This window comes from Pseudophryne corroboree, chromosome 5 (assembly GCF_028390025.1).
Source record: "Pseudophryne corroboree isolate aPseCor3 chromosome 5, aPseCor3.hap2, whole genome shotgun sequence".
NCBI classification, from domain to species: Eukaryota; Metazoa; Chordata; class Amphibia; order Anura; family Myobatrachidae; genus Pseudophryne; species Pseudophryne corroboree.
Genome location: NC_086448.1, coordinates 193875907 through 193890080, shown reverse-complemented (window position 1 = coordinate 193890080; position 14174 = coordinate 193875907). Strand labels below are relative to the sequence as shown.

At 50.5% G+C, this 14174-nt stretch overlaps 1 pseudogene; it reads left to right on the top strand.

Moving 5' to 3' along the window:
• Positions 1-3266: 3266 nt before the first annotated feature.
• On the top strand, positions 3267-3385 carry LOC134930136 (5S ribosomal RNA; annotated as a pseudogene).
• Positions 3386-14174: the final 10789 nt, after the last annotated feature.

Genomic DNA, 14174 nt, shown 5'->3' with positions numbered 1-14174 from the left:
TCGGATAAATTAGAGGTAAGTGAGTCTATACCCGCCACTATCGGTCTTCCTGGCGGGTTTTCCAAATCTTTATGAATTTTTGGCAAAAAGTAGAAGATGGGGGTAGTGGGGTCCGACCTCATTAAAAACTGATATTCATCTTTGGTAATAGTCCCTGTTCTAAAACCATGTAATAAAATTGTCCTTAATTCTTCAATGTAGTCATCCTTTGGATCCTTTGGGAGTTTTTTATATGACTTTTCATCTGATAAAAGTCTTTCAGCTTCTGCGACATATTTTATCCGATCCATGATGACCAGCCCCCCCCCTTTGTCAGCTTGTTTTATTACAATGTCTTTGTTCTTCTGTAAGTTCTTTAGGGCCTCACTTTCTCTGTTGGTAAGATTCTTCTCTTTGATTGTTTCCTGGTCAATGTCACACAGGTCCTTTTTTACTAGTTCGTAAAACATACTTATATTACTACCTTTAGATTCTAAAGGGTAGAACTTGGAGATTGGTTTTAGGCCTGATTTGGAGCGGCTTTCATAATTCGCTATAACAGCATCCTCTTTTCTTAGAAAATGTCTTTTCAATGTTAGTTTTCTGACATATTTATTTAGGTCTATGAACGTGTTAAATTTGTTCAGGCCTTCTGTAGGTGCGAATGATAATCCTTTCTCTAAGATCGATACTTCTGGTTCCGTTAGTACATGTTGGGAAAGGTTGAATATACCCTTATCTTTTGGATTAGTTGTTAGATTGTTCTTTTTTTGGTTTCCCTCCCTCCTGCCTCCTCGAGATCCTCTTCTTCTGTAAGTCTTCTTTTGAGGGGCGATGCATGATGTATGTCTTCTCTCATTGGATTCTTTAGGTTGTACTTTGGTCTTGCTCCTGTTCTTTTGGATAAAAAATCCTGATCACTGCTTGAGCCATGTCGTTGTAGTGCAGAGAATCTATTAGATGTTTTTGTACTGCTGTTAGGAGTATTTCTATTTTGTGTTGTATTAGTTCTTGAAGTGACAGTTTTCCAATCTCCTCTGTCCATCCTTTGGTTTGGCTGTTTATTGGAGTTGAATCTGCTCCAATTCTTCACCTTCCCTTGTTCATAGTCGTTCTTGTCCCTTTGGAACTTTTTTTCCTTTCCTTTAATCAAAAAAGGGGGGGGGGCTGGTCATCATGGATCGGATAAAATATGTCGCAGAAGCTGAAAGACTTTTATCAGATGAAAAGTCATATAAAAAAACTCCCAAAGGATCCAAAGGATGACTACATTGAAGAATTAAGGACAATTTTATTACATGGTTTTAGAACAGGGACTATTACCAAAGATGAATATCAGTTTTTAATGAGGTCGGACCCCACTACCCCCATCTTCTACTTTTTGCCAAAAATTCATAAAGATTTGGAAAACCCGCCAGGAAGACCGATAGTGGCGGGTATAGACTCACTTACCTCTAATTTATCCGAATACGCTGATGTCTTTTTAAAAACTTATGTAAAGAACCTCCCATCGTACCTCAAGGATACCACATCAGTACTGGGTCTTCTGAAGGATATAGAATGGAAGGACTCGTACATGTGGATAACAATAGACGTACAATCTTTATATACATGTATCGACCACAACAAGGGAATTACAGCCTGTAAAGACTACCTGGATAAAGATGACACACTTACAACTGAACATAAAAATTTTATTTGTGACATCATGCGTTTTATTCTTCAACACAATTATTTTAAATTCCTGGATCAGTTTTATCTACAGCTGTGCGGCACCGCAATGGGCACTATTTTTGCGCCGAGTTTCGCTAATCTTTTTATGGGATGTTGGGAAAAAGTTTTTATATATGACCACCAGGATTTTAAGAACCATTTAATCTTTTATCGAAGATATATAGATGACATTCTGATAATCTGGGATGGTGACATGGATCATTTTAATCAATTTTTTAAACACATTTGTACTAATGACATGAATCTGGTATTTACATCCAATGTGAATAAAGAACACATCGAGTTTCTGGATTTGATTCTCACAGGGGAAAATGGAAAAATTACCACTAAGAATTACATTAAACATGTGGACACCAACAGCTACCTCCACTACAAAAGTAATCATCTGAGAAGCTGGAAGAATAATATTCCTCTTTCCCAATTTAGTAGAATTAAAAGAAATTGCAGCAATCCAGAGGACTGTCAGACACAATTGGAACTGTATACCGACAGATTCAAGCAGAAGAAATACCCGGACACAATTATAAAGAAAGCCATCACCAGAACCAACCTGGTTGAGAGACCACAACTGCTGGAATATAAAACAAGAGAAACCAAGAAAGACTCTACGGCTTTCATAACTACTTATAACCGACACGAAAAATCCATCAGAGAGTCTTTCAGGAACCATTGGCGGATATTGCTCATGGATCCCATCCTCAAGGAAATCCTCCCTCCCCAGCCTGAGATAGTTTTTAAAAAATCAAGAAACCTGAAGGATATCTTAGCCCCAAGCATGTTGAGAAATGACCAAGACAAGGACAACACTTGGCCCAAATGCAAGGGCTCATATAAATGTGGGCGATGTAATGTATGTCGATATCTACACCCTAATAGGAGAACTTTTATGGACATGGAGAAGAAAAAGGAATACAGGATTAAGGAATATATGAACTGCAATACCCAGTCGGTCATATACCTTCTAGAATGTGACTGTGGTAAACAATACATAGGAAAAACCAAGAGACCCCTGAAACTAAGGATACAGGAACACGTAAGAAATATTAAGAACAAAGTGGAATCTCACGCTGTCTCCCAACATTTTCTTACAACACACAACTCTAACCCAGAAGCTCTAACTTTTAAAGCTATTGAACTGGTTAAACTGGGGGAGAGAGGAGGAGACCTTGCCAACAAATTATCACGCAGAGAGATGTTCTGGATATTCCAACTGCAAACACTACAACCAAAAGGATTCAACGACAACTATGAAATTGCACCATTCCTGTAAAATACGGTATTATCTCTCATCCATAGAACCTTCATTTATACAGTAATCCCACCCCCTTAAGGTTCCCCATCCTATCCTTCCCAAAACCCCATCACCCCCTCCTAACACCCCCACCCCCCCCACCCCACCCACCCCTCCCCTACACCCCCCCCCCCCTCCCCATCCCTCCACCCCACCAATCCCCAACCCCTATCCACCACCCTCATCCCATAGGCACATATAATTCACTGATTTTCATTGTTAAACAACTTTAGTAGAGTGTTTATCCATAAGGCACATACGAAGTTACAGTCATACCACGCTGGAAATGCCCAAACACGCCTGATCTTGGAAGCCAAGCAGCGTTGGGCCCGATCAGTACCAGTAAGGGGGACCAACTGGGAAGATCAGGTACTGTACGAAGTAGTAACTCATAGAGGCCCGAGAAAGGTAAAACACTCTACATATATATATATATGTATATGTATTTATATATATATATATACATACAATTATTTATCACTATTTTAATGTTTAATATTTATATTTATATTTTATATATATTTAATTTATATATATTTAATGTATTTATTATAATTATTAGAATACTGCTGTACACTTTATTAACACTATCACTGTAACTCCTGTGCACAATTATCTAGAGCCATCTATGTAAATATAGCATAATTAATGCACCAGCACTTTATTAAAATACTGTTAAAAACATCACTTGCACCAGTCCATTAATATCAATCATTGTACTGTGGAAGATATAATCTACGATTTGAACATTCTTTCTGATACTACTTTTCCGGTTTTTTTCTATATGGAACGATCCCCATGGCAACCTGACGGATGCTGGCCCAGATAATCCACTAGAAAATGGCCAAGAATACCTTTACTGAATAACCAAAATCTCATCAAATATGGCCGCCGGGAGAGGACGTTTTTTAAGAATACTCCTCAATCCTCAATACCCAGAGCTATCAAGTGAACTGAAAGAATGACGTCGCAGCGCCGCGGGCGCATGCGCAGACGATAGCGGAAGTGGGGCGGAAATGACGTGTCGCGACCTCCGTCCCCGGAAGTGTGGCGGAAGTGCCGCAATTACAACAAAAACGGACATTTCTTATGTTTTAACCATGCAAAAAACGATCAGAATCACTCGTTTTCCCTTATTTCGGATCCCTAATTGACTGCTAATGTTTATATTGTGCTTATATTGAATTTAAACATATATTAACTGCATTATATATTTAATTGCATCACATGACTCCCTGCTAGAATATGATCCTCCCACCATGCTATAACAGCTATAAATAGTCTCACAGGTTCATTGTACCCTCACCCTTTGAAGAAGTCTCAATAGACGAAACGCGTTGGGAACATACACCTACCTCAAACTAAGATAAGAAAGAAATTCTTATACTTGCTCTTATTTACTTTTATTGTAGTTTTAATTCATTTAAGTGCTTTTAGTTCATATTGTGTTTTATTATTGTCCCATTTTTTAGAATGTTTTTCTTTTAATTATTTTACATCTATCCTGTAATATTTTAATATTCATGTGAATAAATATCTATTTTACATCTATTTGGCAACTATATACCTTTTATATTGACACCTAGGTCGCTATATCCTTCATTTCCCCCGCTTTCAACAAATTTTATCCAGGGAATCACCCCCCCTGATTCTATTTGAAGGAACCAGCTTGACGCCCCATTAAGATATAGAGGGGAGTGTCTGACATTGCCAAAAAAAAAAAACCTGTCTTTTAGCATATCTGTGTATATCACAAGTGGCGCAATATTAATTCTTGTTTTCCATATATATATATATATATATATATATATATATATATATATAATACATACATGTATAACACACACTTATATATACATACACAAACTCACACATGTAAACACACATACATACATACATACATACATACATACTGTACATACACAAGCACACACACAAACCCACATACATACATATATACATGCATACCATACAAATACACACATAAACAAAGATTTAAAACTTACATACAGTATACAGCGTTCTACACCAAAGCTGGGAGCAGAGGGGCGGCCGCGGCAGTGTGAGGACCGAGGGAGCTGCTGTGGCTGAGCATGCACAGCCAGCAGCTCCCCCGGCACCCGAGACATTCTGTAAGCAGAGATCTGCATAGCATTTGCTGCAGCTCCCCGTCCGCGATCGCGGTCGCTGTGTCACACGCCAGAGGCGGCGTTCGCCGCGCTTACCCCTGCGTGCTTGCTGGTCTGTGTTGTGGCCTCCGCCTTCGGTGGTCCACGGGCTCCGGCGTCTGGCTGGCGCGGCTCCCGGCAGTTCCCCGGGGCAGGGGCGCCGCCATGACACCCGGCATCACGTGGGCGGGGAGCAGGTGACGTCATCAGACTGTTCCGCCAATCCAGCGGAGGCGGGAGATTCAAAGTCAGACGCCGGGCAGAGCCTCGGCGCCTGAGTATCGTCTCTTTTCTAAAGTGGATGCCAGAGCTCCCGTACGCAGTGTGTTTCCCAGCAGCTATACTCCAGTGCATCTAGCATTCAGGGTGCCTTCCGGCAGCACAGTCTCCAGTGATCCGAGCAATAGTGTGTTCCTCTGCAGTGCAGTTGCCAGCGCTCCCTGGATTCAGCAAGGCCTGCGGGCCGAACCAACTTTAGTGCTTCCAGCGTTCAGTGTCATTTACCATCGCTCACAAGTTCTTCATTCATCAGTGTCCTTAAACACAGCTCACCAATTCTTCAGTGTCATTTACCATCGCTCACAAGTTCTTCATTCATCGGTGTCCTTAAACACCGCTCACCAATTCTTCAGTGTCATTCACCATCGCTCACAAGTTCTTCATTCATCAGTGTCTTTAAACATCGCTCACAAATTCTTCAGTGTCATTTACCATCGCTCACAAGTTCTTCATTCATCAGTGTCTTTAAAACATCGTTCACAAATTCTTCAGTGTCATTTACCATCGCTCACAAGTTCTTCTGTAAGGATGTGCCCTGTGGGCACATCCATGTTGTGGTCCCTAGCTGGTGCAGCTTGTCTGTCCCCAGCGCGGAGTGTGCGGCGGCGGGTGCCTGGTGCAGGGATCGGATGTTTCCCTGCACCAGGCTGTCGGCGGCGGAGAGCGGCGCGGCGGCGCTTTAAACTTGGCGCCGCTGGGGCCGCCAATGAGAAGCGCCGCCCGCGGCTTTTTGAATCCGGCGCCGTCCGCGAGCCAATCACGGCTCGCGGGGCGCCGGCCAATCAGGAACAGGCGCGGCGAGCCAATCGGCGCTCGCCGCGTCATAGGCCCCGCCCCCGGCGTCTGACGTCAGACGCCGGGCGGGAGCCTGAAGGAGAGGCCGCGCCGAAGAGCGGCAGAAGACACGGGCGGGAGCGGACGAGAGCGGGCGCGCAGAAGAGCGCGAAGAAAGAAGATGTCCAGCGGCGGCTGGACGCGGCGCAACGACGACGGCGGCGCCGCTGGCCAGGACGGGCCAGCGGCCGAAGATTGAAGAAGAACAGCGCCGGAGGGGTCACCAGGGGTGGGAAGCAAAGGGCTGCCGAAGCTCCCCCCTGGTGCCTCTCCCAGCGGGTCAGGTAGGCCCTTATCAGGCGCCCCTGTACCCGCCCCTCCCTAGACCACCGGGTGTTCGGTCATTAGGCCCGTGGGCACAGTCAGGCCCTCCCGGCCTGTGGGCACGTAGTCGGGCCCTCCCGGCCCGTGGGCATTTGGTCGGGCCTCCGGGCCTGTGGGGCATGTAGTCGGGCCCTCCAGGCCCGGGGCCACGGTTAGCTGGGGGAGCCCCAGCTCGGATAGGCAGGCCCTAGGCCTGGGTGCGGTTGGGCACTAGGCCATTAGGAATAGTCAGGCCACAGGCCTGTGGGCAGTTAGGCGGGCATTAGGCCCGAGGCGCAATCCAGGCACTAGGCCTGTGGGGGCATTAGAGGGCATTAGGCCCTAGTGTATTTTGGCCATTAGGGAATATTAAGGTGACCCTGGGCACAAGGCCCAGGTCACCCAACGGGCAGCAAGGTAGGCGGGCGCTAGGCCCGTGGGCAAAGTCAGGCCTCCGGCCTGTGGGCAGTTAGGGGGCGCTAGGCCCAGTGAATCAGCGTTTCCCCAAGGTGAGTAAAGGTGGCACTGGGCGTTAGGCTCAGGCCACCCTGAGAGTACGGTAGGTGGGTGAGCTGTGCGGTCCCCACTACTGGGTGTTCTGAGTCGGGTAGACAAAGGGACAGCACCGTTTTATGTTGTAACTCCGATAGTGTGATATATGTTGTTACCGTGCAGGGCAAATTGCTGTTATGAGGTTTGTGCTAGTTATGTTGCACCACACCCACAGAGCTAGTTTGAGGGCTCTGCTGTTGTAGTTAGTATAGGGTGTGACACTAGGTCAGAGTTAGGCCCTGCACGGCTGTTTCTCTTTGCCTCCTTACAGGGACCTGTAAGTGGAGAAGATCGGAGTGCAAGACTTGTGACGGTGAGTAGCATCCGTGTACGTCTGTCCCTTGTTTGTCCCCGAGCGCCGGAATCGGGATTGCTCATGGACGTGAGAATCCCTTTTCATCACACTACGTGCGAAAGCGCGAGTGTGTGAGATCTGGGTAGCTGAGGCTCTGTGCCGGTGATGACCATTCACCCAGCCGGTGAAGGTCGCGGCCACCCCTGGGGTATCCCCTGTTCCAGTGGAAGAAGGGTCGATACCCCCTTTAATGTAGACCATTCTCTCCTCAGCTCGGTCGTCGGTCAGCTCCGAGAGGGAATCGCCGTGTCCGGATCCGAGTGAAGATTTCCAGGTCCGTTGAGGGTTCCGGTACCTGAAGGTGAGAGCGAGCGGCGCCTGGTGAGTACCGAGTCTACACCTGCACGGCAGCAGGCACCACCACACGCACCCGCAGGCCCCCGCACCTCTCACACTTGGCGTAGCCGGCAGGATAAAAGAGACCGGATCACGGACACGATGTGGAACGCCACCAAGAAGACCTCCCTGCGGACGGCTCCGGAGAAGACTCACCCCCGGACGTGTGCGGACCAGAGCGACTGGGTGACGGTGTCTGGGGCAGACATCCTGAAGATGGTGCAGCGGTCGGTCCAGCGGGAAAAAGAAGAGCGCCGGGAGAAGGGGCGCAAGAAGGCCGCTGTGACGCCCTGCAAGAAATGTCGGCAAACAGGTCACTTTGCCGACGAGTGTACTTGGCGAGAGACGTCCCCAAAGAAGGTGGTCCAGGAAGCGGACCGAAGACGTCAGAAGGGCCAAGCGAAGGAGTCCTGGTGTTTGCTCTGCGGAAACTACGGGCATGAGCACAACAGTTGTCCCTGGGACGAAGAGTTGAGCGAAGACGAGGTTGATTCCCGGTGTGAAAGCTGTGGAGATCCCCGACATCGGCTCCTGGAATGTCCATGGACGGAAGACAGGACGGACTACGAGGCCACGGTGAAGCAGCTGACGGAATCTCGTCAGCAGCTTTGGGACCGGGTGGCTGCAGAGCCTGTGTGTGCGCTCTGCGAGGCGAGAGGGCATGCGCTTCCCGATTGTCCGTGGAATGAAGACCGGAGGATTGCGGATGGTCGCGCCCAGAGATGGGAGGAGGAAACCAGGGAAATGGAGCGGAAGGCCTTGCTTGAAGTTAATTCGCAGGTGCCCATTTCCTCTGAGCCGGAACCAACGGGTGAAGATTCCCCAGTGAAGGAGGTGGACCAGGAACCCGTCTTGGAGAAGGTGGCAGTGGCCCTCCCTTGTTGGAAGTGTCGGCGACCAGGACATGCGGCCAGTGAGTGCCCCTGGGAAGATGCCGCGGACCTACTCTGTCCCTGGAAAGTGACCCCAGTAAGGCAGAATCCTTTCCCGCATGAGGCGGAGGTGGACGACTGGGAGGTGAAGAGACCACGCTGCGAAGAAAAGCGTGAAGACCCAGTGACGGAGACGTCCGGAATCTCCCCGCGATGGAACCGTCCACGACCAGGACGTGCGGAACAGGAGTGTCCTGGGTACCAAGAGATGCCAGCGGAAGCAAAGGAGTACGCTGAGGAAGTAACGATGCCAGCGGAAGCGAAGGAGTACGCTGAGGAAGTAACGATGCCAGTGGAAGCGCAAGAGTACGCTGAGGAAGCAGAGGTGCCAGCGGAAGCGAAGAAGTACGCTGAGGAGGAAAGTAATACCCCAGTCCAGATATCGGAGGAGGACTCGGACTACGGTGAGCTGTCCGCCGACGAATCCCTCCCAGAACAGATGGAGGACGACTCTGGCATCGGAAGCGCCGACGAGAGTGACTGGCAGGATCGGGTGGAGTCATGCTCCCAGTTGAATGCCCTCCGTGAAGAGGAGGAGATAGTCCTGGAGCAAGAGTACCTGCCGGGAGTGCCGAGATGGACCGACGTACGGGGACAGGACTGTGATGCCGTGGGAGGACCCGTTCCAGAGGAAGAGACAGGACCTTTGGAGATGCCCCACGAGGAAATTCGACATGTGGTGGCTGTTGCCCGGGAGGAAACGGATGCCCCGGAGGATTCCGCTGTTGGGTGGTGGTCGATACCACACCCGGAAGACAGGGACGAAGCCACAGACGATATCGGAGGCCAAGAGTGGGTGACTGTTGTCCCCGTGGAGGAAGATTCCCCTTGGTGGCCAGCGTCAAGCGACCGTGAGGAGATGCCACTTCCCCAGAGGATCCACTGATGGAGGTCAGGAGGAACGAAGAAGAGGAACCCGGAGCTGGAGGTGGAAGGATGTGGGGTCACAGCCTGTCCGGGCTGGACCCTTGAACACAACCTCGCCGGAAGGACCTCGGAATTCCCTGACCCGCGGACAATGGAAGTCGTGAGGAACTTTGTAGGGACTACAAAGGAAAAAGGGGGGGGAAATGTAAGGATGTGCCCTGTGGGCACATCCATGTTGTGGTCCCTAGCTGGGGCAGCTTGTCTGTCCCCAGCGCGGAGTGTGCGGCGGCGGGTGCCTGGTGCAGGGATCGGATGTTTCCCTGCACCAGGCTGTCGGCGGCGGAGAGCGGCGCGGCGGCGCTTTAAACTTGGCGCCGCTGGGGCCGCCAATGAGAAGCGCCGCCCGCGGCTTTTTGAATCCGGTGCCGTCCGCGAGCCAATCACGGCTCGCGGGGCGCCGGCCAATCAGGAACAGGCGCGGCGAGCCAATCGGCGCTCGCCGCGTCATAGGCCCCGCCCCCGGCGTCTGACGTCAGACGCCGGGCGGGAGCCTGAAGGAGAGGCCGCGCCGAAGAGCGGCAGACGACACGGGCGGGAGCGGACGAGAGCGGGCGCGCAGAAGAGCGCGAAGAAAGAAGATGTCCAGCGGCGGCTGGACGCGGCGCGACGACGGCGGCGGCGCCGCTGGCCAGGACGGGCCAGCGGCCGAAGATTGAAGAAGAACAGCGCCGGAGGGGTCACCAGGGGTGGGAAGCAAAGGGCTGCCGAAGCTCCCCCCTGGTGCCTCTCCCAGCGGGTCAGGTAGGCCCTTATCAGGCGCCCCTGTACCCGCCCCTCCCTAGACCACCGGGTGTTCGGGCATTAGGCCCGTGGGCACAGTCAGGCCCTCCCGGCCTGTGGGCACGTAGTCGGGCCCTCCCGGCCCGTGGGCATTTGGTCGGGCCTCCGGGCCTGTGGGGCATGTAGTCGGGCCCTCCAGGCCCGGGGCCACGGTTAGCTGGGGGAGCCCCAGCTCGGATAGGCAGGCCCTAGGCCTGGGTGCGGTTGGGCACTAGGCCATTAGGAATAGTCAGGCCACAGGCCTGTGGGCAGTTAGGCGGGCATTAGGCCCGAGGCGCAATCCAGGCACTAGGCCTGTGGGGGCATTAGAGGGCATTAGGCCCTAGTGTATTTTGGCCATTAGGGAATATTAAGGTGACCCTGGGCACAAGGCCCAGGTCACCCAACGGGCAGCAAGGTAGGCGGGCGCTAGGCCCGTGGGCAAAGTCAGGCCTCCGGCCTGTGGGCAGTTAGGGGGCGCTAGGCCCAGTGAATCAGCGTTTCCCCAAGGTGAGTAAAGGTGGCACTGGGCGTTAGGCTCAGGCCACCCTGAGAGTACGGTAGGTGGGTGAGCTGTGCGGTCCCCACTACTGGGTGTTCTGAGTCGGGTAGACAAAGGGACAGCACCGTTTTATGTTGTAACTCCGATAGTGTGATATATGTTGTTACCGTGCAGGGCAAATTGCTGTTATGAGGTTTGTGCTAGTTATGTTGCACCACACCCACAGAGCTAGTTTGAGGGCTCTGCTGTTGTAGTTAGTATAGGGTGTGACACTAGGTCAGAGTTAGGCCCTGCACGGCTGTTTCTCTTTGCCTCCTTACAGGGACCTGTAAGTGGAGAAGATCGGAGTGCAAGACTTGTGACGGTGAGTAGCATCAGTGTACGTCTGTCCCTTGTTTGTCCCCGAGCGCCGGAATCGGGATTGCTCATGGACGTGAGAATCCCTTTTCATCACACTACGTGCGAAAGCGCGAGTGTGTGAGATCTGGGTAGCTGAGGCTCTGTGCCGGTGATGACCATTCACCCAGCCGGTGAAGGTCGCGGCCACCCCTGGGGTATCCCCTGTTCCAGTGGAAGAAGGGTCGATACCCCCTTTAATGTAGACCATTCTCTCCTCAGCTCGGTCGTCGGTCAGCTCCGAGAGGGAATCGCCGTGTCCGGATCCGAGTGAAGATTTCCAGGTCCGTTGAGGGTTCCGGTACCTGAAGGTGAGAGCGAGCGGCGCCTGGTGAGTACCGAGTCTACACCTGCACGGCAGCAGGCACCACCACATGCACCCGCAGGCCCCCGCACCTCTCACACTTCATTCATCAGTGTCTTTAAACATCGCTCACAAATTCTTCAGTGTCTTTCATCATTGCTCATGAATTCTCCAGTAACTTTTTGACATTGCCCACAAGTTCACTTTCTTTCATGTGCCGCTGTATTGCTCCCGTCCCTTAATAAAGTTCCTCAGCATTCTTTTACCAAACCTAACTATCAGAGTCTTGTATGAGGAAATCCTATATCCGACCATCCCTGCTCCGACCCACCTGTGGTTCCTTTTCCCGACCATCGGAAGAACCCCCGAGTCCACAACATCCCCAACCCAGGTCAGTGACACGCGGCTTTTGCTGAGATGGAGACAGCTGTGTCTCCGTCTCAAAACACTTTTTTGGGTCATCAGGGGGGTTTCCAGGTACTCGAAACCCCCCCCTGCGTGTGCCACTGATGGCATAGGTGAAGTTCCGGAATCTGCACCTTCCCTCCGCACTGGTAATGAGTCCCTGCAGTCCAAGATGAAGGATGTCTGAAATAAGCCAAGCTAAACGCGTTTCGGGCTGCAGTGGGTCCTTCATCAGTAGCATCCAACATTTACCTGTATTGCCAGTGAGGATGTTTCATGCTGTTTTTAATGTGGAAATTGTATGTGTTATGTGATTAAAGCCTTCAGAATTGTTAAAGGTCTCTACACTATCGATTTCTTCTGTTCTCCTGTTTCCCTTGCATATACATGTAAGGGAGACATATATATATATATATATATATATATATATATATATATATATATAACATACTTTATCTCCACCATGTGGAAATGATAGCACTCTCCAGACTAGGATATCAAAATAAATCAAAGATTGTTCACATTTACGTGCTCCAGTTTCCTACCTCCACTTTGACATGTGCTGAAAAGTTGAATCTACTGACTATGCTGCCTAAACCTTGAAAAGGGTCCTGGTGTGGACTGAAACGTTGGACACCTTCTGGGAACTGTGAGATTGACTTTGACATTAAATGTGAATAATCTTTGATTTATTTTGATATCCTAGTCTGGAGAGTGCTATCATTTCCACATAGTGGAGATAAAGTATGTTGTACTATTGGTCCCACCTTGTGTAAGGTTGAACTTTGATTGGCACCCCAGCTGCTGGCTGTGATGTGTAAGAGTGCAGGGATCCTTACCTATATATATATATATATATATATATATATATATTTTAGAGACACGGCCCACATTTACCGAGGGACTCTGAGTGATGTCTATTATGCTCCTGCCTTGCCATTGAGGAGGTTACATGCTGTCTCAAACAACTCTATGTTGTAACTTGTACGTGCAATTCGTGCTGAAAAAGCATTGATATCTGCAAGTTACAGCACTATTATCTTTCTGCTTGTGTCCCCCCCCCCCCCATATTTGAATGTGTGTGGGAGACACTATTATTGTAGATAAAGCTTTTGGAAGATTGCTTTTACCCTTAAAAAGATGGAAGAATAAACACTAGAATAAATGCAAACCGTCGACTCTGTACTGCAGGGGTGGGGAGCCTTTTTTCTACCGAGGGCCATTTGGATATTTATAAAATCCTTCGGGGGCCATACAAAAATTCTCAACTTAAAAAATTACCCTGCCCCCCAGTAGGTCTGCCCCTTAGAGGTACTGAGTGTGCGTGCCGAAGGCGCGCGCGGCAAAAAAATGGGTGTGGCCAGTTAAAATGGGACGTGATACACATATGCCCCCAATAGTGCAGTGCCAGATCCACTACTGCCCCTCACAGTGCCAGGTATACAAATGCCCCCCCACAGTGCCAGGTATACAGATGCCCCCACAGTGCCAGTTATGCAGATGCCCCCACAGTGCCAGGTATACAAATTTCCCCACAGTGCCAAGTATACAGATGTCCCCACAGTGCCAGGTATATAGATACCCCGCAGTGCCAGGTATACAAATTTCCCCACAGTGCCAGGTATACAGATGCCCCCACAGTGCCAGGTATACAAATGCCCCTCACAGTGCCAGGTATACAGATGCCCCCACAGTGCCAGGTATACAGATGCCCCTCACAGTGCCAGGTATACAAATTTCCCCACAGTGCCAGGTATACAGATGCCCCCCCCCCCCCCCTCCCCGTGCTGCTTACCGCTGCTTCTTTCGGCGGGACACGGAGGAGAGCGCGGCTATGTTGGGCGGCGGCATGTAGGACTTGAAACCAGCCGCCGGTTCGAGAGCCAAAAAGAGCTCGCGGACCGGCAGCCGCGGCTCCTGACTGGCTGCCGGTCCGCGAGTTCTGATTGGCTCACGAACCGGCGGCTGGTTTCAAGTCCTACACGCCGCCGCCGCACTCTCCTCCCTGTCCTGACAGCTGAGACACGCTGCCGCCGGACTCTCACTGAGAGAAGCGGGTGGGCCGGAGCAAACGGCTACGCGGGCCGGAGGTTCCCCACCCCTGCTGTACTGGGTTAA